The following is a 26,552-nucleotide window of genomic DNA, read 5'->3' as shown; positions in this document are numbered from 1 at the left end:
TCCTGCTGGGTGTATGGCTTGGTGCCATGCAGGCTGCTGGAGAACAGAATCATCAGCGGTCCGCAGTCATCTGAGAGGAAAGTGTCAGCTGAGAACCTGCCTTGATCATATTGTCCTCGTTGGTGGGGACTATCCTGATTATTAATTGATGGGGGAGGGGCCATGCCACTCTTGACGGTCTTGACATTCCTAGGCAGGTGACTCTGCATTTATAAAAGAGCTAAGTGTGAACCAGAGAGTGATCCAGGTAAGTGATGTGCTTCTGTGGTCTCTACTTCGGGCTCCTGCAGGGGTTCCTGGCTTGACTTCCCTCAAAGATGGAGTGTGACTTGGAAGTCTTACCAAATAAATCTTTTTGCTTTCAGTCATGGTGTTTTATTACAGTAACAGAAAGGAAACTGAAACAAAAGTGATATTAACTATCCTATGGCCAATAAGGTTCTAGGTAGACACTCTGGGAAAATAGTGTGTAATTAGGATACAGGGACAGTAAGAGCCAAGACCTTAAACCTAAACCTTAATGGGGTCGAGGAAAAATTTAGTTCCCTGGGCAACATAAAGCCTTTAAGGAAGTAAGTCAGGTAGGAAACGGGAAGAGAGTAGATCCCATCTGCCCTGGGGAAAGGCGCTTCTGGCTGCAGAATGGAGCAGGGACTGTGGATGAGGGTGGGGGCAGCAGCAACAGAGGTTGCTGAACAATTCAGTAAGACATCATTGAAGTGATTCTTTAGACGTCTCTGTTCCCGATTGCCTACATCCTGCACCTTAAGTAATGGGCTCTATTTGCAAATAAAAGTTGCCTTGGTGTTCAGAATAAGGCTAATACCCTATCAGCTGTCTCACAGAAAGCTCTACACAGCAACACTTTGATGCCAGCCATCATTGATAGATGAGAAGCATCTTGGCAACAGTAACTCTGAGACAGTGGACCAGCTGTAAGAAAACAGTTACTAGCACAAAGCCCTTTTCTGAACAGCATCCTGGCCATCGCTTTACTAGTGAGGTAGCTACACAATCTAGAGGCGAAGGTTTTCTATTTCCCGCACAAATTAAAAGGTTCTTTCCTTCAGCTGTCTCAGTGCCTCAGACAAAAACCCTGGTGTTTTATTTCCAAGGTAAAAACAAGAAACAGTGATAAGAGGAACCGCCATACTCACGCTAAGTGTCAACAGGGGCTTTAGACAAGGTAAGGATGGGGTGGGGGTGACGCTCGTGCAGGTCTGTTCCCTAGCCCACACAGAGGGAGGATGTGTGGCTGGGGTGCTGTCACTGAGTCTCTGAAGGACTCAATAGTCACAGATGGCACAAGGACGCACACAACTATCCACTGGCCTAACGTGCCAGCTCTGCCCAATGAAGTGAGTAAATCACCACAGAAAAGGGCCACGGGATGTTCAAGAGCAGCCTCACCCAAGCTGGGAAAGGTGGCTTTCCTTTTCAATGATTTCCTTTATTTCAAACAAGGCTTTACCTAAACCTGTCCTAAAGAAGCAGAAGAAATTGGCCAGATCTGATCCTGCCATCATGAGATTTCTTTCATGGTCCCCTGGTGTGCCCACACTCACTTACCCCCTGGTGTTCCTCTCTTATTTTGAAAGCTGCCAGTGGAGACAGAGCTGGTCATGTGACTCATAGCTGCAACATCCTCTAGAACTAAACATAGGGGCAATATTTCCAGGATCTGAATTTCAGTGTATCGTTGGCAGTCACGGCCTCTGACAACACAAGGAAAGCAGGAACAAGACCAGGATGCCCACTTCCAATGGAGACCCAAGGCTTAGCTTGAACAGCAAGACAGCTGAAGGAGATAAAATAGAGAGAGAGAATGTGAAAGTATCCTTATTTGTAGATGATATAATTTCATGTATAAAAGACCCTGAAGACTGTACTGCAAAACGTCTACAGCTGATAAACACTTTTATCAAAGTAGCAGGATACAAAATTAACACACAAAACTTAGTAGCCTTCCTAATCACAAATGACAAACATTGAAAAGGAAATCAGGGAAATAGTACCTTTTGCAATAGATAGATAGATAGATAGATAGATAGATATATGTATATATCCTATAAATATATATACATATAAATACATATATGTGTGTATATATCTTTTACATATACATATTTATGTATTTATAGGATATATCCATACATATATACACCCACATACACACAAATATATATATATATATATATATATATATATATATATATATATATATATATACCAAGCAACTGGGACTGTATAATAAAACCTTTAAGACATTAAGAAGCAAACTGAAGAAGATACTAGAAGATGAAAGCATCTCCCATGCTAATGAATCACTAAAGTTAATATTATAAAAATAACCATCCTAATTAAAATCAATCTACAGATTCAATATAATATCATCAATATTCTTCATAGAAATTTAAAAAAAAACAACATTTAATGTCGTGAAAATACAAAAAGCCTAGGATAGCTAAAAAGCAGTCCTGAATAATAAGAGCACTGTTGAAGGTGTTACCATCCATGACTCCAAGTTGTACTGCAAAACTATAGTGATGAAAAATAACAGCACAGTATTAGCATAGGATTAGTACTTAAAAGATTCACTGATTAGTGGAATCAAATTGGAGACCTATACATAATTCCACAAACACAATTTTTGGCAAAGAAGCCAGAAATATACAGTGGGGAAAAAAATACCATTGGTGCCAATCATGTAGAAACTGGATTGCTGCACATAGAAAAATGAAAATAGATCTATATCTATCACCCTGCACAAAATTCAATTGCAGGTGGATCAAGGCCAGATACTCTGAATCTGACAGAAGAGAAAATGGGGGGGGGGGGGGTAAGTTTGAACTCATTAACACAGGAAAGGACTTTCTGGGCAGGATGCCTTTAGCATAGGCATTATGACCTACAGTTAATGAATGGGACCTCATGAAGCTGAACAGCTTCTGCATAGCAAAGAACATCACCATTCAGGCAAAGCAGCAGCCCACCGAATGAAGAAATACCATTACCAATGGTACATCTGACTGAAGGTTATACCTACAAATATACAAAGAACTAAAAAACTGAACATCAAAACAAACAAACAAACAACATAATTTTAAAATGAGGTACAAAACGAAGCAGAGAGATCTTGAAAGATGAAACACAAATGGCCAAGAATTACTTTTAAAAATGGTCACCATGCTTAGCCATAAGGCAAATGCAAATTAGAACTACTCTGAGATTTCATTTTGCTCCAGTCAGAGTGGCAAAGATCACTAAAGCAAATTGCACAAGGATTGTGTAGTAAGAAGAACATTTTTCCTTTGCAGTCGAGAGTGCAAATTTGCACAGCCACTATGACATCAGTGTGGAGTTTCCACACAGAAAGCTGAAAATCAATCTACTTCAAGACCCAGCTATACCACTCTGGGATACATAGCAAAGAACTCTACACCCCACCGCTTGCTCATCCTTGTCCATCACTGCTCTATTCAGAATAGCCAGATTGGAAACAGCTCAGAGGCCATCAGTGATACATGCAGAATAAAAACGTGGTACATTTGCACGACGGAATATTGTTCAGCAGTTAAGAAAAATGAGATATGCAAGTAAATGGATAGAACTAGAAAAAAAAATCATCCTGAGTGAGGTAACCCAGACCTCAACAGACAAATGCTGTGTTTTCTCCTCTTACATGCAGACATTAGCTTTTGAGCTTTTGGCATGTGTCTTTCAATCTGAATAACCACAGAGGTTAGGCACCTAGGAAGGGGTCTGGGTCAGGTAAGAGGATCTCTCAAGGAAGAAAGAATAGAATAGAATGTTATGGCATGAACTGGGAAAAATGGAATAGAAGGGTTGAATGGGGAGGGTGTTGGAAGTTAAGGATAAAGGTGGAGATATAAGAAGGGACACTAAAGATCTTAAAACATACACATGCATGAAAAGACTTTAAATAAAGCTATAATACAATGGAGGAAACCAAGCCCCAACTAGACATCTTGGGCCACCAAGTAAAAGCCTCAATGCCAGAAATGGCTTACATCTTGCTGAGTCATTGGCCAAAGGGGTCCCATGGAAACCTTTCAAACTTGGCTGTTGCCAAGGTTATTGGTTACTCTACATAATCATGATATCAAGGCCTTATTTCTGAAAGTTACACTGGTACCTGACTAGAAGCTTCACCCCTACTGACTAGCATTCATGGTAGTGGAAGATACTTTTCATGCTTCTGAAGGAGAAACTATGTCATCCGTATCACCCAGCCACAAACCCTGTGACCTACAGCAGCCTACAAGATGGACTGATACAAATGATACAAATTCTATGGTAGTAACCAAGAACTTTACTGGATTTAAGGCCCACTCCATGGGCCTAGATACTTCATTGGCCTAGAGGAAAACCTAACGCTATTATTCAACTAAAGGAATCAAACAATAAAATGAATTCTAACGACAAACTGCTATATTTATAGATCAGTGCCTTGTTCATCCCTCATCAGAGAAATGTCTTCCTGCAATAGAGGTGGATGCACACAGAGTCCACAAGTGGACAACATTCAGAGAGTAAGATTTTGGAGCTCTCAATCCTGAATGTGATGTCTTCATCAAACCCCGCCCTCAGGACACAGGGATCCACGTGGAAGAGGAAGTAGGAAGAATGTAAGAGCCAGAGGTGGGGGAGGACTCCACTGAAAGCAGTATCTTCCAGATATAACTCATTGACGTACAGTTGATGCATATATGAACTCTCAGGTACTATGTCAGCACGCACAAGACCTGCACAGTTTCGAACTAGACTGGGTATCAGCGCTGAGAGGGGGAAGGGAAAACAGGATTCTACTCCTAGCCAATAAGCTATTTGTAGTTGATACCCATTGGAAAAGTGAAAATCAGTTTGTTCCAATAGAGTCCCTGGGTATATCAACCACACTCCAGGACAAGTGCCCCGCGTCCAAGTAATAACTGGCCAACTCCAAATGAAATCCATTAAACTTCTGTAGACTTCTTATTTCATTTTGACATTTTTTTGTCTTATTGATTTTTTTTTGTTTGTTTGTTGGATTTATTTTTTGTTTTGTTTCATTTTGTTTTTTGATTTTCATTTTTGGGGTTTTTTTGTGGGTTTTTATAGAAAAGGGGAGAGGGAAAATAGAGTTGAATGAGGAAGGAAATAAGGGAGACATTGGAGTAGTAAAAACATGATCAAATATATGGATAAATTTTAATAAAATTTTAATTAAAAGTATATATATATACATATATATGTAACATATAAATCAATTTTCTCTGGTGCTAGAGGCTCACCTGCCTATAAGCAATGCATATTAATTTCTTTCCCTTAAGACACCTGCATTCTAGCAAGCTTGTTAAGCTTTCCACGAAACTGGAATGTCTCTGGTATTCAAGAGTGGAAACAAAATAACTGTACCTTATTGTTTAACTTAAAACTTTAAGTTGGAATATGAATGAGCAAAAGCCACTGAGAATGATGGGAAGATTAACTTTCACTTTGCAGCATTAATATGTTGAAGTATTTCTTCACTTTTTGACTGCTCAAGAGCTCATGTTCCCTGCTGTTCTAATGAGTATCTGTACATTTTCCCAGCTGTCAGTAACCCAAGTGTCTTGAGATAGCCCATGAAATTCTCAGAGTGGAGAACTGTGCTATAACTGAATCTTTCATTTTTAGCTGATTGATGATAAAGTGCATTTTTGTAAAATTCACAGTCCTAGGGACTAACTTCCCCAAAACCATCTAACACCAGTTCACACTATTAAGGACTAACCTCCCGTTTTAGTTAGGGTTCCCATTGCTATGAACAGACACCATAACCACAGCAACTCTTATGAAAGCGAACATTTAATTGGGGTTGGCTTACAGGTTGAGAGGTTCAGTCCATTATCATCAAGGCGGGAGCATGGCAGCATCCAGGCAGGCATGATGCAGGAGGAGCTGAGAGCTCTACATCTTCATCTGAAGGCTGCTAGAAGAAGACTGTCTTCCAGGCAGCTAGGAGGGTCTCAAAACCCACCCTACCCAGTGACACACTTCCCACAACAAGGCCACACCTCCTAATAGTGCCACTCCCTGAGCCAAGCATATTCAGACCACCATACCACCTTAAAACCAACTAACTCCACTGTTCTTTAACTTTCTATAACAGGTCTCTGTATCGCTCTATGGGTCAGAGTCATGACTCCAGAACCAATTACCTCCAGGATAGAGCATATCTAACCTTCTCTTGTGTTCCTGGAGGGTTGTCACAGTATATTACATGCCCTAAGTACCTAGTAAATGCTTCCTTAATTATATAAGAGATCTTGAGTAGAGTCGAGGCCAGGGGCCTGAAAACACAGAACCACTACACTAGATTATATGAAAGCCAGTTGGTCCAACACAATGAAATCGAGAGTGGGTAGAGAATATTCATTCCCCTCTAGACATACATGAGATAGAATCAGGTTATTCTCTCAGCTGAAGACAGCTGCCACTCTTACAGATTTACTGCCAAAATGATTTTCCATACTTCTAGAAGACTGTGCTGAGTTCAGTGTCCCTTCAGAAGGACCTTGGTAAGGAAAGCTTACCTTTTTGTCTACGACCTGATCTACTGTCCCACAATGCCTGCCATCCAGATGTGACATGAGCAGCCTGGGTAGCTGTCCCAGTGCAGGCACATGGTTCTGCTATTGCCTCTTCTTATGCTGTTGAGATGTCCCTCGAAGAGCTGCTTCTAATATCATACAGAACAGAGTTGTTTGAGGCCCCATCCCCAGGAGACACACTGGTTCTTATGTAAAGCCTTTGCTCATCATCACAGCATTAAAGACGTCATCCATTCACTTAGCTGTTGGAGAATGCATTGAGAACCTGCTGTGTGCCATGCTCCCTCAGTCCTGAGCTACTGTGTAGCTGCTAAATCTATACGTCCCCTTCATTTCTGCCGAGGGTAATCTTATGGAGTGATTGATAGTTCACACTGCCTAGCACTTATGCCGAGGTGCAGCGGAGTCCTGTGTCTGACCCTGCACATCCACAGATTCCAGGCCCAGAGATTCAGCCAAATATTCTGACAAAAATCTGTGTGTGTCCTGAACATGAGCAGACCCTTTCTGGTTGGGCTCCTGCACACTAATAATATCTTAGTGCTATTTAGATAGCTTTCCCCAGTGCTGGTAGAGAAGGCAGGAGAGTGGATACTCACTCACCTGGCACCGGGAGGGCCTTCAGAACAGGAGTATTACAAAATGGAAGTTTCACGGGTAGAATGAATGAGGCGGTCAGAAAAGAAGGGCCCAGAGGAGGAGAATGGTACGACCTTCAACAGTCTGCTGAAGATATAAAGATATAAGTACAATGAAGGCAAGGCGAAGGCTTGTTATTTACTCTGAGAGCAAAAAACAAAACCCCCGCAGCTACCACAGCCACAGTCACAGGCTGCCACAGTTGCAGTGGGAGGTCCCTCTGCCTCTCTTCCTTGTCCTCCTCCTCCCCCTCCTCCATCCCTGCTCTCCCATCCACCAGCTCCTCACACACAGCTTCGGGACAGCCAAGGTTCTGAGTACCATTCCCCTTAAGGATCAGGCCTAAACTTGCCTAGCCTTGGCTTACCCCTCAGTGACCCTTACTGTGTCACAGACGAGCCTCTGCTCAGCTTTCTGTTCCCCATTCTCTACCAACAAGTCCAGTTCTTTCTGAGAATGTTCTATGGTGTCAAAGACCATGCCCTGGGGCTCTGTCTGGGAAGAGTGGTTCTTCTGCTTGCTTTTGTGTATTCAGAGCCCGTCACTGGTCACTTCCTATGTGGCATTTACTCACACAGGTGAGTCACGTCTGTAGCTGTGAAAGACCTGAACCTCTATGCAGATAAGGAGGCCAGTCATCAGAGCAAACACTGAAAGTGGACAGCAGGCAAAACCCTGGGATTTGATCCTTGCTCTTCCAGGTAAAGGGGTTTGTACTTACTCTCACCCCCATAACAACAAAACAAAGACACCAGAGCTCTGACCCAGCAGGCGGAGGTCTGGGGCTGAGTCCTGGCTCCAGTGATTTCAATGAAGCACCCTAATCAGAGACTCTGGGCATCAGTTTTTCTACCTGTGAAATAGGTTGAAATGACTAACCTATAGAGTGGTCATGAAGTTTGTTGAGGGTTGGACCATGAAAAACATTTAATGCTTGGCTCGTGGGGAGTGCTTGGTAATACCCAATGTTTCTATTACATATGAGACATTATTATATCCTCTGCCTTAAGGCCTGACTCCAATATGCATTCTCCAATACATTATCTCTGCTTTCCAAAATTTGGCCCACCTCATGTTTTTATGGTATTTTTTTTTCTGTTGTAATTTTTGTCTGTCTTAATTTATAATACATGAATAAGTTAAAATTGTGTAGTGATACTTATATAAAATATGTTTTCATTCCCCTCATGTAAGGTTAAATAACATTAAAAACAAGTATACTTGATGTATATAAGAATGTCCTTACATTGCTCCTGATCTAGTTACATGAACTCAGAAGTAAAAAATGACACCTCCCTGCAACAAGGGGATTCAGAGGGACTAACCACAATTCCATCAGTGACTGAAGGCTGTAATTTCAGCCTGATAGCTCATTTCAGGAAAAGGCATTAGATATGGAGTTATATTCTTTTTCTTCCTACATTTATTAACCCCACACAGAAAGAGGATCTCCTTGTCAATCATGCTCCCAGCTTCATAACTATAATCATTTCACGGGGGTTTTATTTGCATTTCCATTTTGGCTCCTGAGCCTTCTATATCCAAATATATTGGTTGCCTACTCCCATCTCAGATGCCATTTTCTGTCCTGACTCCAGTCTATCCACTAGGCAGCATTTTCCCAGAAAGACTCTCTGGATTTATTTCCTCACTGCACGGATATCCCACTGAACTTTTGAGACTGCTCTGCTCCTCCCAGAAGTTGGTTCTGTTCCCGGGTTTGATCATAGAGCCACAGACTTATCTAAGGCGTGCTTCACTGTACATCAACCATACATCAACACTAAACACTCACACGACCATTCTGTTTCTGAGCCTCGGCATAGCAGCCAACCAACTGCACAAGACAAAAGCTTCGTGTGTTAGGTGGCACTGCCCAAGCTTGGTTGACCTGTGTCCTGTTGGATGTTGCCTAGGTTAGGTAGTCAATGCATTTTTGTATTCAAGACAATTTCTGTGTTTGTCAGGATGTGCATCTTGAATCTTCATTTCTCCCAGTGCCATCATGTTTTTGCAAGGATATAATAGGAAGATTTGTGAGGGTTTTTTTTTTTTTAATTATTCAATGTTTGCTTTCTAGAGAGTCTAAAACCCTTAGTTACAATGACTTCAAAAATCTATGTGAAACCCCAGCCCTGGCAAGTGTCTAATACAACTGATGCTTGTCCTCTTCAGCCCACCCAAGGGTCTCTATATATCCTTGCCGAATCAAAAAACTCAGGCTACCCAATGCCACTAAAATCTTACATCTCTGATCAAGCTAAGGGTTCCATTCTTGTGAGAAAGAAACTCATCTCAGTAGTTCACCTAAGATAGGTTCATTCCTTTAGTTCTGAGCTACTACTATTCCTGTGTGGAATGAGTTTTGTATGTCAACTTGACACAGCTGGAGTTATTACAGAGAAAGGGGCCTCCCTTGAGGAAATGCCTTCATGAGATTTAGTTGTAAGGCATTTTCTCAATTAGTAATCAAGGGTAGGGGGAGCCCAGCTCATTGTGGGTGGTGCCATCCCTGGGCTGCTAGTCCTAGGTTCTATAAGAATGAAGGCTGAGCAAGCCAGGGGAAGCAATTCAGTAAGCAGTACCCCTCCATGGCTTCTGCATCAGCTCCTGACTCCAAGTTCCTACCTTGTATGAGTTCCTGTCCTGACTTCCTTTGGTGATGAACAGCAATGTGGAAGTGTAAGCTGAATAAAACTTTTCCTCCCCAACTTGCTTCTTGGTCATGATGTTTTGTGCAGGAGTAGAAACCCTGACTAAGACAGTTGTGTCTTCTCTTATATGAAATATCTTGATTTTACATAGATACATAATACATAGATACAGAAACCAGACGTCTCTGGAGTACGCATGCACATACACAGATCATGCTTAAGAGCAGCTCAGCCAAGTTCCAACCATAGCAATCCTGAGTTCTACATGGCCCATAGGCCACAGGTTAGAACTCATCTGGTAGAGTAATGGTTTTTAACTTGAGGGTCACAACCTCATTGGGGGCCAAATAACCCTTTCAATGGAGTCCCCTAAGACCATTGGAAAACACAGATAATATACATTATGATTCATAACAGTAGCACAATTATAGTTATGAAGTAGCAAAAAAAAAAAAAAAAAGTAATTCTATGGTTGGGGTCACAACAACATGAGGAACTGTACTAAAGGGTCGCAGCATTAGGAAGTTGAGAACCCCTGAGCTAGAGGAACAAGGGAGAGTAACAGGAAGAGGCAGGTTACAAAGAGAGAGGATGGAGCATGGGAAGGAAGATGATCAATGTGCAATATATACTTGAAGTACAGTATCCTCATGTTAAATAAATAAGATCTGCTCTCGGCTGCCCTGTAATTAAAAAAAAAAAAAAAGGCCGGGCGGTGGTGGCGCACACCTTTAATCCCAGCACTTGGGAGGCAGAGGCAGGTGGATTTCTGAGTTCGAGGCCAGCCTGGTCTACAGAGTGAGTTCCAGGACAGCCAGGACTACACAGAGAAACCCTGTCTCAAAAAACCAAAAAAAAAAGAGAGAAAGGATATAGGGAAATAAAGACCAAAAGGTGTCTGTTGGTTTTGGTAATTACGAGGTCCCTGGTGACTTAGGTACGAATAATTTCAGAATGTTCAGGGAAAGCCACAATCTGGCAGAGTGAAGACTAGATACAACCATCTCATTGTGAAATCCGGTTCAATCTTGCACAAGACAGTAGCCATTAGTCACACACAAACACACAGTGAGATGTGCTGAGTTGGCCAACGTGAACACAAAGAAAGTCAAAGAGAGGTCTCACAACTGGGTCTCTGGGCCCTGAAGGCATCCAGCCCAGCCTCTTTATACGTCTGTTAAATGAGCACCTTTGTTGAGAATTCAGTGTGTCCTCTGGACGTGCCTTAACTCTTTATACCATGATCCTTTGTGCTCGGGTTCGGCTTCTTTTATTTTCAGACCAGTGGTTAGAAGAATAGAACAGTAGCTCCTAAGACATCTGGCATTCCCAGGACACATTCATCCACTGTTCTCTGGGAAGGACTTCAAGATGGTGAGACCAGAGGATGGGAGTGAGGGATTAGGAGTCAGACATATCTTGGACAGACAGACAGACAGACAGACAGGCAGGCAGGCAGACAGACAGACAGACAGGCAGGCAGGCAGGCAAGCAGGCAGGGAAAGGGGCCACAGATAAACTTCTTCCTCACCCTCCTTACATGGGACAAAGGTCAGGTAGACATTTTTTCCTGCCATTTTTTCCTTCCTGCTCCTGGCTGGTCAGCTGTATTCAAAGCTGGCCTTGAACATGTTTATATGAAGCTGTGGGCCATGAGCTCCCTTTCTCTGTTTAAGCAGACTAAGCTAAAATTGGGGGAAGGAGCCCCATCTCAAGGTACGAAAAGGCACTTAAATCCCTCAATAGTCTAATGGGAAAAGAGACTCCTGTTTCTGAATTCCCTCCCTGCTCTACAGAGAGTCTGTCTCTTTGTGTGTGCCTTGCAGTGTGTGTGTTTTTTCATCGTTAAGGAAGTCTGTTTCTGCTGCTGTTTATGTTTATCTGAGGCTCTATTTCCAGCCTTTTAGGTCTTTATTTGGCAGATAATAGAAACACAGTCAAGATCATAGAAACCCCAAGAAGAGTGTGGAAGGCCTTGGATTCTGAGCTACTGTCCAGAGAACCAGCCGACCTATATCAGAATGTGACGTAAACAGGATGTGGGCCTTTCTCATGCCACCAAGATGAAGGATTATGTCACTACTGCAGAGCATGCCCCATACCACCAGATAAGGCTGGAAAGGACACTATTTGGTGACTGGGACACTATTCAGAACACTGAGGCCACAGACTGGGCATGCAAAGGTGATCATGAAACCATCCTGCAGAATCTGGATATACCTGCCTTAACGTACCCTGAAGTAACGCAGACTGGAGGATCCCTAGATTGAGTATGAGTATTATGCCAATCAATTCCCGCAGCTCAGATACTAGAAATCATCAGACACGGTTTTGTATGTGTGGGTATGCATGGGTTGTGTGCACATGCATGTTTGCGTGCGTATGTACAGAAGCCAGAAGAGACAACCTCTGGTGTAATTGTTCCTGGAGAAATAACTCCCTTGGATTTTAAGTTTGTTACTGATGCTGAGTTTAGTTTTGTTCTTTAAGACAGTCCCTCACTAGGGCGTGGGGCTTTCGGATAAAGCTAGCTAGCTGAGCAGTAATCCTCAGAGGCCTCTGCCTCCCTAGCATCTCAATTAGAAACACACATTCCACTCAGATTTCCACCTGAGCGCAACGCAGTGAACGTGGCTCCTCATGGCTGTATGGCAGGCACTTCACTGACTGAGCTACCTCCCCAGCCTGTCTAAGTAGAAGTTTTAATATTCTCTCTCCAAGTGAATTCCCTTGGCTCTCTCTAGGTGTCCTTCCCCACTTGGAAGAGCCCTCCCACCTGCTGAGGGAGTGTCCCGAACATCTGTAGCCTTTCTCAGAGCTTCTCTAAGGGACATGGTTGCAAACTTTTGTAGCATGAAGTCATGGACCAAGATAGCCTTGTTCCATCCTAACGTCTACCTCGCACTGTGAACAATGTGATATCTTTAGCCAATGACCCCATACTTGGAATGCAAGAATTTATGAACTGTATGGCATAGGTTGGAGCTGAGGCCACTGATTCACACACTATTGCATCTAGAGCCAAGAACTCAGGGTGCTTCATGGCTGGATACTCTGGCCTACTGAGAGCATCGGGAACTCCCACTCTACACTTTCCTTCCCAAATCTTTTCACACAACTAAATGCTTCAGTTTTCTGGGACATCATTCCATACTATGCATTTACCTCAGTGCAGCTGACAGGAACGTTAAGATCACTACGAAGCAAACATTCTTAAACCTGTTTGCCTAGAAAAACAAATACATTTCATGCCAGGGTCTGCATGCTTGTCTCCTCCAGAACCCATGTTGAAACTTAATCTCCCAAATGATGCACTCCTGGTATGTGCAGGTTACATCTGTGGGAGGTAATCAAGATCCAATGAGGCTGTGAGGGCAGCACCCTTGGTGGTGTTAGTGGTTTTGTTAGAGGAGGAGAAGAGGCCTGAGCTGCTACACTAACTCTAACCATGTGATGGCTGCATTAGAGAGGCCCTTACCAATACTGACCAGATGCCAAAGCCATGCTCTTGGAGTTCCCTCCTCTAGAACCATCTGCCAAAACCTCTTTTCTTAGTAAATTCCTAGTGTGTGATATTCAGTTATAGCAACAGAAAATAGAATGAAGCATTGTACATCCAGTTTTCATAATAAGGCCATGCGTATCAGACTCCTATTAGCGGAGACCTGGTGACAGTGCTGAAATGCAGGAGTGTTGGTTGGTCTCCATAAGCACTCCTGCTAGGGCTTATACGGAAGTCCGAGTGGAAGGGACAGAGCCCCGTCTGCTGCACCAACATTGAGCCTACATCGCCTTCACACTCCAAGAAGGGGCAGAGAGTGAACAGAAAGGACAGAAGAGTCTCCTTATCCCAGATGTGTCCCCTGGAATAGCCTTTATAGAACCCCTATGCATTTCTGCCATCGTTTACCAACCTGTTTGGAAGACTGTGTCTATCTGTTCTTAGCTGCAAGGGAAGCAGAGAAATGGAGTTATATCATTCCACCTAGGGCTGGGAAACTCTACTAAAAATGCTAGCTGACTTGATCTCCCATTAACTCCTTGCTGCTGGGACCAAATGCCTGACAAGAAGCAACTTCAGGGAAGAAATATTTATCTTGGCTTACAGTTTTATTGGAGACTCGTGGCAACTTGAGGCTCCATTTTCAGGAGGGCAGAACCTGTTTTATCTCCAGATCTCAGACTGCGACCAAGCTGTCCTATAACCATCTAGGTCTACACCTATGGCTGTAGGCCGGTCAGCTAGACCCATGTGTCCAAAGGGTTCTATGACTGTTCATTGCTCTTCATCACCAAAGGAAGTCAGGACTGGAACGCAAGCAGGGCAGGAAGCAGGAGCTGATGCAGAGGCCACGGAGGGATGTTACTTACTGGCTTGCTTCCCCTGGCTTGCTCAGCTTGCTTTCTTATAGAACCCAAGACTACCAGCCCAAGGATGGCACCACCCACAATGGGCCCTCCCACCCTTGATCACTAATTGAGAAAATACCTTGCAGCTGGATCTCATGGCGGAAGTACCTCAAGGGAGGCTCCTTTCTCTGTGATAACTTCAGCTTGTGTCAAGTTGTCACACAAAACCCAGCCAGTACAATGACCTTCCAAAATAGCACAACCATTTAAGGATCATATAGTCAAACACAAAACTTTCGCAAGCTGTAACACTGAGTTTTCTGTGCTGACCACAGATTTGGGGGGAGTTGGAAAATGATTTTCATATCTCTGGCAGACAGAGAATGAGGAATAATTACTGTCCAACAAGAACAAAGTAGCCTTTGTAGATGGATGAATTCTTCTACCTTGCAGATCATCCACAAAAAATGTTCTAATAAATGTGATGTTTAAACCCATCACCTAATTTTATCAAATATAACCCAGTAGTGACTTATTTTCTTTACCTCTTCCCACTGTGGATCTTCTTCTGGTTTAGGTCCATCAATAATCCTATACTAATTCCTGCAGCCTTCAGTCCCTTGCCTGAAAGCCCTGATTTATGTTAGGAATCTGCCTTCTCTATTAGAGAAGTGAGAATATTTGCTTCCAACAGAATATATCAATATTATATTTTTTAAACTCTGGCTTTGCCCATCTTAATTTTCCTGGTACAGTGCAAATAGAGTTTTAAATGGTTTTTTTGGATTTATTCATTTATTTTTATGAGTAGGCATGCATGTGTATTACTCCACATTTTGAGCGGCATGCATGTGTATTACATGTGTGTCAAGTGCCCACAGAGGTAGACCACAAGTAGATTTTATTACACACTTGTGGTTTTCTTTATTGGAAAAACTGATTTTCACTGTTGAGTGAAGTCAGTATCATAAAAGGGGGAGTTAATATTTCAACTTCTGCACTATCCAGGTTCCTGGTGTCACTCTCAGTGAAAACCAATTTTGATTATGCTTTGACTATGCACACAGTGGGGATGAACATGACTATGCACACAGTGGGGATGAACATGACCCAGGCCTGGCAGTAGAAAGGACCGAAGGCACTGGAGGAACTTTGTGACAAAAATTTTCCTGCCCAATCTTATTTTAAATATTAGTACAGCAGGAGGCCTGTAATTGGACAGAGAAAAAAGAGGCAGAGCTAAGAGTGGGGGGAGAGAGAGATGCAGGAGGGAGAGAAGAGAGCAAAAATGGATGTAAACCAGTGTGGCTTTAACCAGATATAGGTAGATATGAAACCAAAAGGTTAGGATAAAGGGGATAAATTGTCTAATATGTGTTGGCATATTACCATTATCAATTGGCTTTGAAATTATTGTGTGGGTATCTTGGGATTTGAGTATTTGATGATATATAAATCTGATTGGCTAACTATAAGCATTAAGAGTTTTTATTTACTGGGTTACTGGGTATTATGGTATCTAACCACGTGGATGGCGGCTATTGTATGGGGCTAAGCCTAGCGCCGTGAAGGTGGTGGTGTTGTCCTAGGGGCCAGGCCTAGAGCCATGGAGGAGGCTGAGGTTGGCGGCAGGCAGAGACAGCGACCATGCCAACATCTGGGGGGCGGGGTGGGCAGGTGCCACTGAGACTGCCAGCCCATGTTGGGCTAGTGTGGGAACTAGGATGGCAGTAGAGCCAGAAGCAAGCCAGTCGTCACCTTTTAATACCTCCCTCTGCAGAACTTGCCATAGCCATGGCTGGGTCACATATCCCAGCTTGGTGGCTTCTCACTCCACAAGGTAGAATAAATTATTACTCTTCCATTTCATTCTTTTCCCTTCTTTCATCTTTTTTCCTTCCTCAATCTCTCCTTCCCTTCCCCTCTTTTATGGCATCTTATATCCAACTCTGTCTCAAACCAGAATTCAAGCATTCATCCTGCCTCAGCCTCCTGGGTGCAAACCCCAGTGGCTCACTGGTACTTAAACAAAGTACCAGCCATTGTGGACATCCAGGTTCTGGATCCAAAATGATATGAAAAGTATATGGTAGGACTTCTAGACAAGTGAACAGTGCTGTTTTCTGCTCATTCATGTGCACACAAACTGCATGTGTTACAATTACAATATGCAAGGTAAGGGGTAGGAGGTTAGGCCTTTGGAGAGTGATTCAGTAATAAAGACAGAGCGGATAACACTTTAAAAAAGGAATCCCAGTCCACTGCCAAGCCCTTCTGTACTATAAGGCTACAGTGGAAAAGTAGCCATCTGTGGACGCAGGGCCTCTGTACAAGCTTTGTTCATACTGAAACAACAGTCTCTCCTTACAAGTACATATATACTGCCCAGTGCCTTCCTTCTGTCTCCTCAGAATAATGTTGTCCCTTGTCTGTAAACATGGCACAACCCCTGTGGTGCCTTCAGCCTCCACCTCTCTGGCTTGTCAGCTTCTTCATGCCTACTCAATTCTGGCATTTTCAGTATCCATTTACAAATCAAGGTCCTTGACCACGTGGTTCCTAAGATGGTCTTCTCCCACCTCTACCTACAGAACTACACCAAGGGCGGGGAGGCTGCTCTAAGTTGCCACTTTAAGATTAGCTAACCCTTTTGCTGAGAAGGGCAGAGCCTATATACATACCATGAACAGAGCTGATGTCAAATATGTCTTCTTGGGAGAGCAGAGGAACAGGACCCTGTCCTGAGAACCTGCTTTCCTCATTTCCCCAACCTCCAAGGACACAGACAAGGTCCCAGCTCTGGGAAAGATTGGAAGCTGCATGAGCTGTGCCACAGACAGCTCCCTGGACACGTAAACGGTTTATCAAGCTCCCCAGTATGACTGTATGATTTGAACAACTGCATTTTTAAAGAATGTTAAAATTATCTCTCTTTGTAGGTAACAAGAAGCTGGCTTTCTGAAGTGTGCAAGTAAAGCCAAGTAAGTGTCATGGGGCAGCATATGTGTTTTGCTGTATTTAATTGTAATTGATACTTCTTTTCAGACAGTGATTAAATAGTAGGAAACTAATATCTGTGGTCTAATACACACATGCACACACACACACACACGCGCGCGCACGCGTGCACCTGACCCGGATATCCTCGACCCCCACCTGCTACCAGCAGAAAGTGCATTTCATGTTTATTTGATAACCTGATTACTTTCTGCCTCCTAACCAATGTAAGTTCCGTGAGGGCTGACACATGTCGGCTGTCTTTTGCATGATGATACATTGAGCTCCTGGAATAGTGCCAGTGGCGGGTAGATGTATGCACCTGCTAAGTGAGTAGGCAGTGAGCATGCTGGTGTGGAAGGCTGGTTTGTGGAATTTTTCCTGTTTACTCAGGAAAAAAAAATGAGATTAGAAATTAAGACACAGAATTTACATACTGATGGACAGGAATGTGTCTTAGCTCTTGAGTGTGTATGTATGTTTGCATGTGTTTGGGATTGATATCTATATATATGTGTGTGTGTATATCACACACACACACTCACACACATGCACATATGTACGATAGCCCAGAAGTCAATGCTGAGTACGTTCCTATGGTGGTTTGGATATGCTTGGCCCAAAGGGGGTAGCATTATTAGGAGGCATGGCCTTTTTTGAGTAGGTATGGCCTTGTTGGAGAAAGTGTGTCACTGTGGGGTTGGGTTTTGAGACCCTCCTTCTAGCTGCCTGAGGACAGTCTGCTCCTGGCTTCCTTTGGATGAAGATGTAGAACTCTCAGCTCCTCCTGCATCATGCCTGCCTGGACGCTGCTGTGCTTCCCACCATGATGGTAACAGACTGAATCTCAGAACCTGTAAACCAGCTCTAATCAAGTGTTGTTCTTTATAAGAGTTGCCTTGGTCGTGGTGTCTCTTCACAGCAGTGGAAACCCTGAGTAAGACACTTTCTTGGCTGTCATCATTGTTTTACCTGATGTGTGTTTTCTAGTCATCATGTCAATCTCCATAGCCTCTGGCAATGTGGTGGTGGTGCAGTGGAGCTAAGCTCTGGGGTCCCTCCAACAGTGTACTCCCCACAGCCTGCCGTACATCTGCACGAATGTGTTGGGAGGGACAGGCCAACCTGGGCTAGGTTGTCCATATCACACATATGTTCTGAATTACACCACATTCTCCACAGCACCGTTTGACCAACTGTGGTCCACAGTCTTGACTCATGCCCTCATTTCTACATACGGTGAGGATCTATGTCTGTTTTTATATCACTCTTCCAGGAGATACTCACATAGAAAACAATGAATATTCCAAGTTTCTAAATGACTCAGACAAGCAATAACTTCTCTTGCCTCATTTTCTCAGTGTGTTGAATTGATTTGTTCATACATTCTGATTTGGGGAAAAGGACCGTGGGGACTTCATGTTGATCCATCTCCCGCCTGCCAAAGGCCAGCTCTGCTTTCTAGGTCTTATCATCTGTGCCTACTTTTCTCTCCCTTCACCTCTCCTGCCTTTTGGCAGTGGCAGTGTTGTCTGACTCACCTTGGTAACTTTAAAGGCATTACCTAGAGTCCAATACAAAATTAAAGTTACAGCTAAAACTAAATCTATGTCCTCAGATACACGTCTCAAAATCACACATACACCACAGGGAAGACTAAATCAGTATTTTGCATCTGATTCCCCAAGGTGATAAATTTTCATTTATCACAAACTTACTGTAGGTTCAGCCTGGGAAATGTAGCTAAGCAAACCTGAACATTCAGGGGTACCTGCACTGTCTACACGAGCTGTCCACACTGGTCAGCAAGCTAAGCAAAGCATTGTGCTTTCCCTCAGAAGTAGTCATTAAGTTCAGGATCCTTGGCCTAATCCTGCACACTGTCATCTGTCTCTCCACTGAGACCCTTGCTTTCTCCTGCACATCTAAGGCAGAGTGAACAGGAAGGGACAGGGTGTGTGGAGGTCTTCACCTCTAGGCTGGCTTGCCAGCAATCACCTTTAGTCCTAGTTCTTGGAAGGCAGAGGCAAGCAGATCTATATGAGTTAGAGAGCAGCCTGGTCTACAAAGCAAGTTCCAGGACAGCTAGGGCTACACAGAAAAACCCTGTCTCAAAAAACAAAGAGGTGGAGGAGAATGAGAAGGAAGATGGGGAAGAGAAGGAAGAAAGGAAAGAGGAGGAAGAGGAGGAGGAGGATGAAGAAGAAAAGAAAGAGAAGGAGGAGGAGGAAGAAGAAGAAAAGAAAGAGAAGGAGGAGGAAGGAGGAGGAGGAGGAGGAGGAGGAGGAGGAGGAGGAGGAGGAAAAAGAAAAGAAAGAGAAGGTGGAGGAGGAGAAAGAAGAAGAAGGAGAAGGAGAAGAAGGAGAAGAAGGAGAAGAAGGAGAAGAAGGAGAAGAAGGAGAAGAAGGAGAAGAAGGAGAAGAGAAGAAGGAGAAGAAGGAGAAGAAGGAGAAGAAGGAGAAGAAGGAGAAGAAGGAGAAGAAGGAGAAGTTGTTTCTACTCTTTACTGAGTTGAGAGACCATGGTGTTCAGGGAGAAAGGGATGAGGCTGTTACATTCTTTTAAGGCTGGGCATTTTCCAGATAATTTTTTTTTTTTTTTGAGAAAGAATCGATCAGTACTGAGAAATATGCATTTTACATGTCCCCTTGTTATCTAATCACATGGGTTATATGAGGTTATCCGAGCATATAGAGTTATCTGCAAATGCGGAGGATACATAGAGCTATCGAGAGTTCTGTGAGGTACGTACGCTTCCCTGGAGTGGCAGAGTCTGTATTTGTATGAGGCATGTACTGTAGTTACCAGAGGTAGACATGTTTACCTGAAGTTATCTGGAGCCTCTATCAAGTGATCTGCCATGACGTGGAGAGAAGGTGTTGAGGAGAAAATGGTAACTCAAATCTGTGGTGAGCAGGAGAGGGGTTGGAAATCTGCACAAGTGTCTTCCGGCTGCATGAAAGAGCATGAATGAATACGGCAGTATTCATCATACCTATAACCATCTTATGGAGAAGGGGGCTGTGTTCTGATTAATGATAACTTAATGCAAATTTCATCTTTCATCACTCTCGTGCCCAAAGGCCCAAGTTGTTTTGATAGAAGCAAGACCCCCACACACTCTATTTAAAAAAAAAAAAAAAAAATCAATGCTTTTTACACATTCCAGCTTGTCCCTTAAGGGGCAGGAAGTCCTGTGGAGCCAGGTGCGTTTGGCGGCAGAGCCTGAGGCTGTGCCCAGGCTCCTGCACTGCCGATCCCCGGCGCGGCCTCTAGGTGGCGCGGGTGGGTTTGCAGCGAGGGGCCGCCTCTCCGCCCGACTGTTTGTAAACTCGCAGTCCAGACTGGGAGCAGTCAAGAGAGTTCCCGGGAGCCCTTCAAAATAGAAAGTTGGTGGAGCTGGCGGCAGAGGTGTGCCTGGCCGCTGTCACCCGATTGTCCCCAGGATTGTGGAGCACTGCTTTTGAGAGAACGCCGACGGCCGCCTGTGAACCCTGCCCCACATCCCTTACCTGCTCGCCTTCTCGTGGACCCATCCTCTGCCGGGAAGAGCTGACCTCATTCGGGTACCAGGTAAACCTTGATCCTTCACTTCTGATTTTCCGTATTCTTCAACTGCGGACGAAACTGAGGTGTCCTTGGCTAGGAAGGATCCCGGGTACATTTTTTAAATGCATGTCGTTTTTGGTTTGCGTTTGGACAAGCGTTACCGATTACTTGTGTGTCTGTGCTACAAGTTCACAGACTTGAGGTTGCTTCTTTGTTTTGAAGAAAATATCGGAAAACTCATTCTGCTGTTGAGTGCGCTTTGGTTAGAGTGCCAGACTGTGTGTTTGCAGACAGTTTGTGCTACTAAAACACCCGCTCTGTCTGGGGAGAGGACCCGTGCTTCTCCAACTTGCTCTCAAGACTGGTTCACAGAAGAAGGCAAGTGGCATCTGGGACTTTAGTGACATTTGCCAACTGCCTCTACCCAGTGTAGCTCATTGTCCTAAGAGACCATTGAAGCAGGACTTCCAATCAAGTCCAAGACCCAATGTCATAGTCCTATGTTGTCGGAGAAGAGGAAGGGAGTGTGTTATAGGTTTTCATTTCTAGCCAACGGTTTCCTTAGTGTTCCAAGGCATCTGGGGTAGAAGGGCCTCACGCAAAGAGTAGAGTTTGATTCTCCAGCCTTTGCTGGAGAGGCAAGGCAAAATGTGTGATCTCAGGGCAGATAGGGCAGCAGGTGAGGTCTCTGTTAGAGTATCCACATCATCAGGTGACAGCTAAAGCAAGAGAAGTGACAAGGGCCTGACCAAGAAGCCCTGGTCAGGCAAGGTGCTAGACAGTTAGTGGGAAACATACCCCCTTCAAGACTGAAATTACAGCTGAGAGAGTCTGTGGAGTGTGGCAGGGATGACTTCTTCCCCCACTTCCTCAGGGGCCACGGCCCTGCTGTTCTGAAGTGGTATCTGGGGACATCTTCAAATGCAGAGTGAGACTGAGGTTTGTTCAAAGTATCAAAGAGTCAAGAGGACATAAAGAATGGGAAAAGAATATGATGTACCACAGACATTCTGGGTCAGGATCGCTTAAAACCTTCGAAGAGATGTTTTGAGAGAGTGGCTTAGGAGGACTTAACATTAGGAAATGTCCCAAGGACTGCCCCATGTAAAGACCCTCCGTGGAGATGACAACGGGGTGTGGGTGTCGCCTCTCCACTTTCATTCTTCTGTCCGTTAATGACGGTGTTGTTGGAGGGGGTCCTAGAAGGTAACATTCTTTGGGAGAAAAAAACTAAACAGAAATTTATGGAAGTAATATGCCTGCTCTCTGGCCACTCTCTGTCTTGTCTGTCTGTCTGTCTATCTGTCTGTTCCATTGGTTGGGGTTTGCTGTCCTCTCGTTTTGGTTTCTGCTGAAGAGATGTGTAGAAGATCCCACACAGATTCTTTATAGTACTGTACAAATGATTGGCACTCAATAGAAATTATACTTCGAGTTTTGAATTTGGATCCTACCCGTGGCTGGTGATTTGCTTGTCTCTGGTTGCAGACCAGCAGCGGGGACCAGCTGTAGTTCTCCAGAGTAGGTAGGGAAAGGTGACAGTTGACAGTCGGCAGTGTGCTGTGCTGCCTAACCATGAAACTCAGCAGGTTACATGAATGAGGGAGAGGAGTGTTAAATAATATTTTCTAATTTCTGTGAGTCTTTTGAGAGCCACTGTATTTGTGACGATCCATCAGAGATCTCCTGTCTTCATGCCCAGCTCAGTGCTGCCACTGTGAGGCCTCCCCACATTTGCTACCCACTGTCCACAGGATGTAAACCCATGTTGATTCTTTTAACTCAGGAGCATCTTCTAATGAAAAGGTCCCGTAGGTCCCAAGGGGTCATACAGAAGCCAGGTCACTCACATTCCTTTCTGGGACTATGAGAGTGTGTTTTGTGGTTTCTAAAGAATGGAATTTATTCTCAAGGAAAGGCCCCAGGGACCCAGCTTCAAAGACTTAAGCATTTCTGAAACTCAAATACAGGGAGCTGTAAACAGGATGGCTTTTTTTTTTTTTTGGTGGCCAGCCCTACTGCTTAAATGGCTCAGCCCTAGGCTGGCTTGGTTTTCCCTTACCACCCCTGGCCTGCCCAGCAGTTTGGTGAACAACCCTTAACAGCTCTACTCTGGCCTCTGTTCCCTCAATTATCCTAGATGGCACCTGCCTCCGTGTGTGCTTTGATGCTGTTTTAGGTTTTGCATTAGCTAATTCCACTCACCAATAGCATCATTAATTAGCCCACATTAAACTCACTTAGCAATTAGGAAACAAAAGCGCTAGCCATTCTCCTCCGTCATTCACCTACCAGGCAGCTCTTAAACCTGAACATTTTAGGCAAGACTTTTATTTGATCTATGGGATCATTATTATTATTTTTTTTTTAATGAAGCAAAGAGTTCTGGGGAAATGGCTTGAGTGCATAACTCACTTGCTACACAAGCACAAAGACCAGAATCCAAATCCCCAGAACACAGATAAAAGACTGGAGAAGTGGAGGCAGGGGAATCTCTGGGGCAATAGCTAGACTGCTTGAATGATGAGCTCTGAATTCAGCAAGGAGATGGGGGCTTTGTGAATAGAGAACCACAGGGGAAGATGCTGGGGACATCGGCCTCTGGCCTTCACGTACACGCACACACGTGTGTTCTCACACAATTAGCATTTTTCTGCATGTCTTCTGTGTTTTCTACAGGGCTGAGGCTCAGAGAAGTCCTTGGACTTGCCTGAAGCCACACAGCAAACAATGACAAGAACACTAATTACTGTGCTGGACTGAGCACTCAGCATGCAGAGACATCATGCTGAACACGGAACGTGTCATTGGGATTTGGGTTGGGACGAGAGCTTTAGTCCTTTGCCTGTGAGGAGACCAGCAATGCCAACCACCAGTGCTGGAGTGAGCAATTCCCAGCGTCATACATCTTTAGTTGCCGTAGTAATGACACCCCCCAGTTGCTTCCTCACATCCTGTCCTGATCACATGGAGGCTCCCAAAAAACCTTGAAGTTCTGATCTAGGTGAGCCATTGTGAAAACGGCTTGGTCACTGAAGGAAGATTAGAGAATGCTGAGCTTTTAATGGTTCAAGGAAAAACTGTCACATATAGGTAAATGCAGACTGTCCTAATATGATCAATAACTAAGAAAATTTCAAAATGGATTGGGGTTCAAGCATTCTAGTTCCTTGGCTTCTGTTAATACAAATAAATGAGACTCTGCTGTATTTAATTTTCAATACTTGTCTTAGGGTGTCACAGGGACTTACTCAGAGTGGTTAGCCCTGTACATTCAAAGCAAGGAGACAGCTTTGTCCTGGGGTTTGGCAGAGTGAGCCATTCATTCAGTGAGTATTTAGAGAAGGTCTTAGTTAGGGTTTCTAATACCGTGAAGACACACCATGACCACGGCAACTCTTTCAAAGGAAAGTATTTAATGGGGCTGGCTTACAGTTCAGAGGTTTAGTCCATTATAATTATGGCAGGAAGCATGGTGGCATGCAGGCAGACATGGCGCTGGAGAGGGAGCTAAGAGTTCTACATCCAGATCCCAAAAGCAGCTGGAAGACAGAGTGAACCATTAGGCCCTGCTTGAGCTTCTGGGCCATTTATATCAAACCTATCCTAATCACACAATAGGGCAAAGGGCTGTTCATGCATTGACACAACGTAAGTTACTGAGCAAACCAGATTCAACTGGCAAAGATGTCCCTTCCATGGGCCTAACAGTTCAGGAGGGATAGCGGGGTTCTCATAGTGTGAGACAAACTGGCTGTCCAGGTGAAATACAAACTCACTGAAAGAGCCTCCCTCCTTGATGGCTCTGAAAATTTCTTGTCGTTTTTATGTGCTCGGATTAGCCAAGAAGTCTTTCTTCTCCATTCTTAACAAAGGAGGCGACAAGCCTGGTGCAGGAAGACACACTTGTTGCTAATCCCCAGCCATGTAATCCGAAAGTTTTGTTCCCAGTCAGTAAACCCTCAGCTCCACAGGAGGAACCTTGGCTAGGGAGTTACCATCAGCAATCACATTAGTGTTACCTGTAGCACTGTAGCAAGAAGACAGGAAGCCAGGCTGTGCTGGGTGGTTCCAGATGCCTTAACATCCATACTGCTGGCTGAGGAGATGGCTCAGTTGGAAGAATGTTCTTAACATGTACAAAGCCTGAGGCTCAGTCCTCAGCACCACATAAAACTGTTCTTGGTGATGTATGCCATAGACAAGGAGGTGGAGGAAGGAGGGTCAGAAGTTCGAGGTCATCCTTGCTTACATAGTAAATTCAAGGTCAACCCAGATTACATGAAACACTGTCAAAAAAAAAAAAAAAAAAGAAAAAAGAAAAGAAAGGAAAGGAAAGGAAAAGGTACTATTAACAGATGTTATTTGGTATTTAGATACAAGCTACTAAAAGACATGACAAATTCTGAAATAAATATCCTGAAAATAACAGAGTTTTGCCAATTAACTTTAATCCTGGTATAAAACACTTTGCTAAAAGACACACAGACTATGATGACGAACGGAAAATGAGATGTCACCATCTTGATGACAACCAGACCATTACCAAATCTCTTCTCTTAAAAGCTCCATGGTGAACTGGGTAGTTGGCAGTTTTATTTCTAGCTTTGTGCGAAGCCCCCACCAGACTGTTCACAGTGGCTGTGCCGATTCAGACATGTGGCATGAAGGCAGAAGCTGGAACTATTAGGGAGAAGGATGGGACCCAGACAGAACAGAGAATGACATGTATGTATGTATGTATGTATGCATGCATGCATGCAAATGCCATGTGTTACCTTATGCTAACTTAAAATTAGGCTAAGTTAAAAATAACTTTAAAGAAATTGTATAGATCTCTCTCATGCTATAAAGCCTGACTATTGCTTCTCAAGCTCCTGAGCCCCACGTGTTCAGACAGTAAAGGGCCAAAGACATTGGAGGAATAATATAATGAATGTCATAGAATAAGCATAGGAATAAGCATAATGAGTATCAAGTTCACAGGCCCTGTTTCAAGACTGCATGAAACAGACAGAACAAAGACATGGACCTGGTGTTCCATTGACCTGACCTCTTTCAAAATGAGGATTGTGAACATTTTAAATCATTAGGAAATTGAACTGATGACCAGACAACCAAGTCAAAATTAAGAAATACAGAGTAAGGGGCTGGAGAGATGGCTCAGCAGTTAAGAGCACTGACTGCTCACCCAGAGGTTCTGAGTTCAATTCCCAGCAACCATATGGTCGCTCACAACCATCTGTAATGGGATCTGATGTCCTCTTCTGGTGTCTGAAGAGAACAACAGTGTACTCATATAAATAAAATAGATAAACCTTAAAAAAAGAAATACAGAGTAAAACATAGATTTGAAGAAATAAAAGTAGAGTTCATGAGGTGTGGTGGTGCACACTTTTAATCCCAACACTCAGGAAACAGAGGCAAGCTGATCTCTGTGTGTTCCAGGCCAGCCTGGTCTATATAGTGGGTTCCAGATTAGCCTGGTCTACATAGTAAGATTCTATCAAAACAACAACAGCAACAACAACAAGAAGTAGGGTCTAGGAGACAACTGCTGTTGATTTGGGAGAGACCAACACCACGGGGATCAGGACAGACTCTGCAGAGGACTGAGAAAGAGGAGCCATATATTTATCTCCACTCTGAATGTGTGCACCTAGAACCTGCCACACAGCATGTGATCAATACCTGACATAATCAAAGATCATGGTCTTTGGATTGGACCCAACAGAGGTATCAAAAAGAAAAATTTTCCCTACATTTT

At 43.8% G+C, this 26,552-nt stretch overlaps 1 protein-coding gene across 1 annotated transcript in view; it reads left to right on the top strand.

The window, feature by feature from the left end:
* The first annotated feature begins 20,643 nt into the window (after nucleotides 1-20,643).
* Edar (ectodysplasin A receptor) overlaps nucleotides 20,644-26,552 on the top strand; it is a 75,555-nt gene continuing 69,646 nt past the window's right edge. Inside the window, exon 1 of the mRNA XM_034524577.2 lies at nucleotides 20,644-20,809. The gene's annotated coding sequence lies outside the window, so the exon portion shown is untranslated. The remainder of the gene's footprint in view (nucleotides 20,810-26,552) is intronic.

The sequence above is a fragment of the Arvicanthis niloticus genome, chromosome 20, assembly GCF_011762505.2.
Source record: "Arvicanthis niloticus isolate mArvNil1 chromosome 20, mArvNil1.pat.X, whole genome shotgun sequence".
Taxonomy (NCBI): domain Eukaryota; kingdom Metazoa; phylum Chordata; class Mammalia; order Rodentia; family Muridae; genus Arvicanthis; species Arvicanthis niloticus.
The sequence above is the reverse complement of the archived record's forward strand: the minus strand, read 5'-3'. Positions and strand labels throughout refer to the sequence as shown.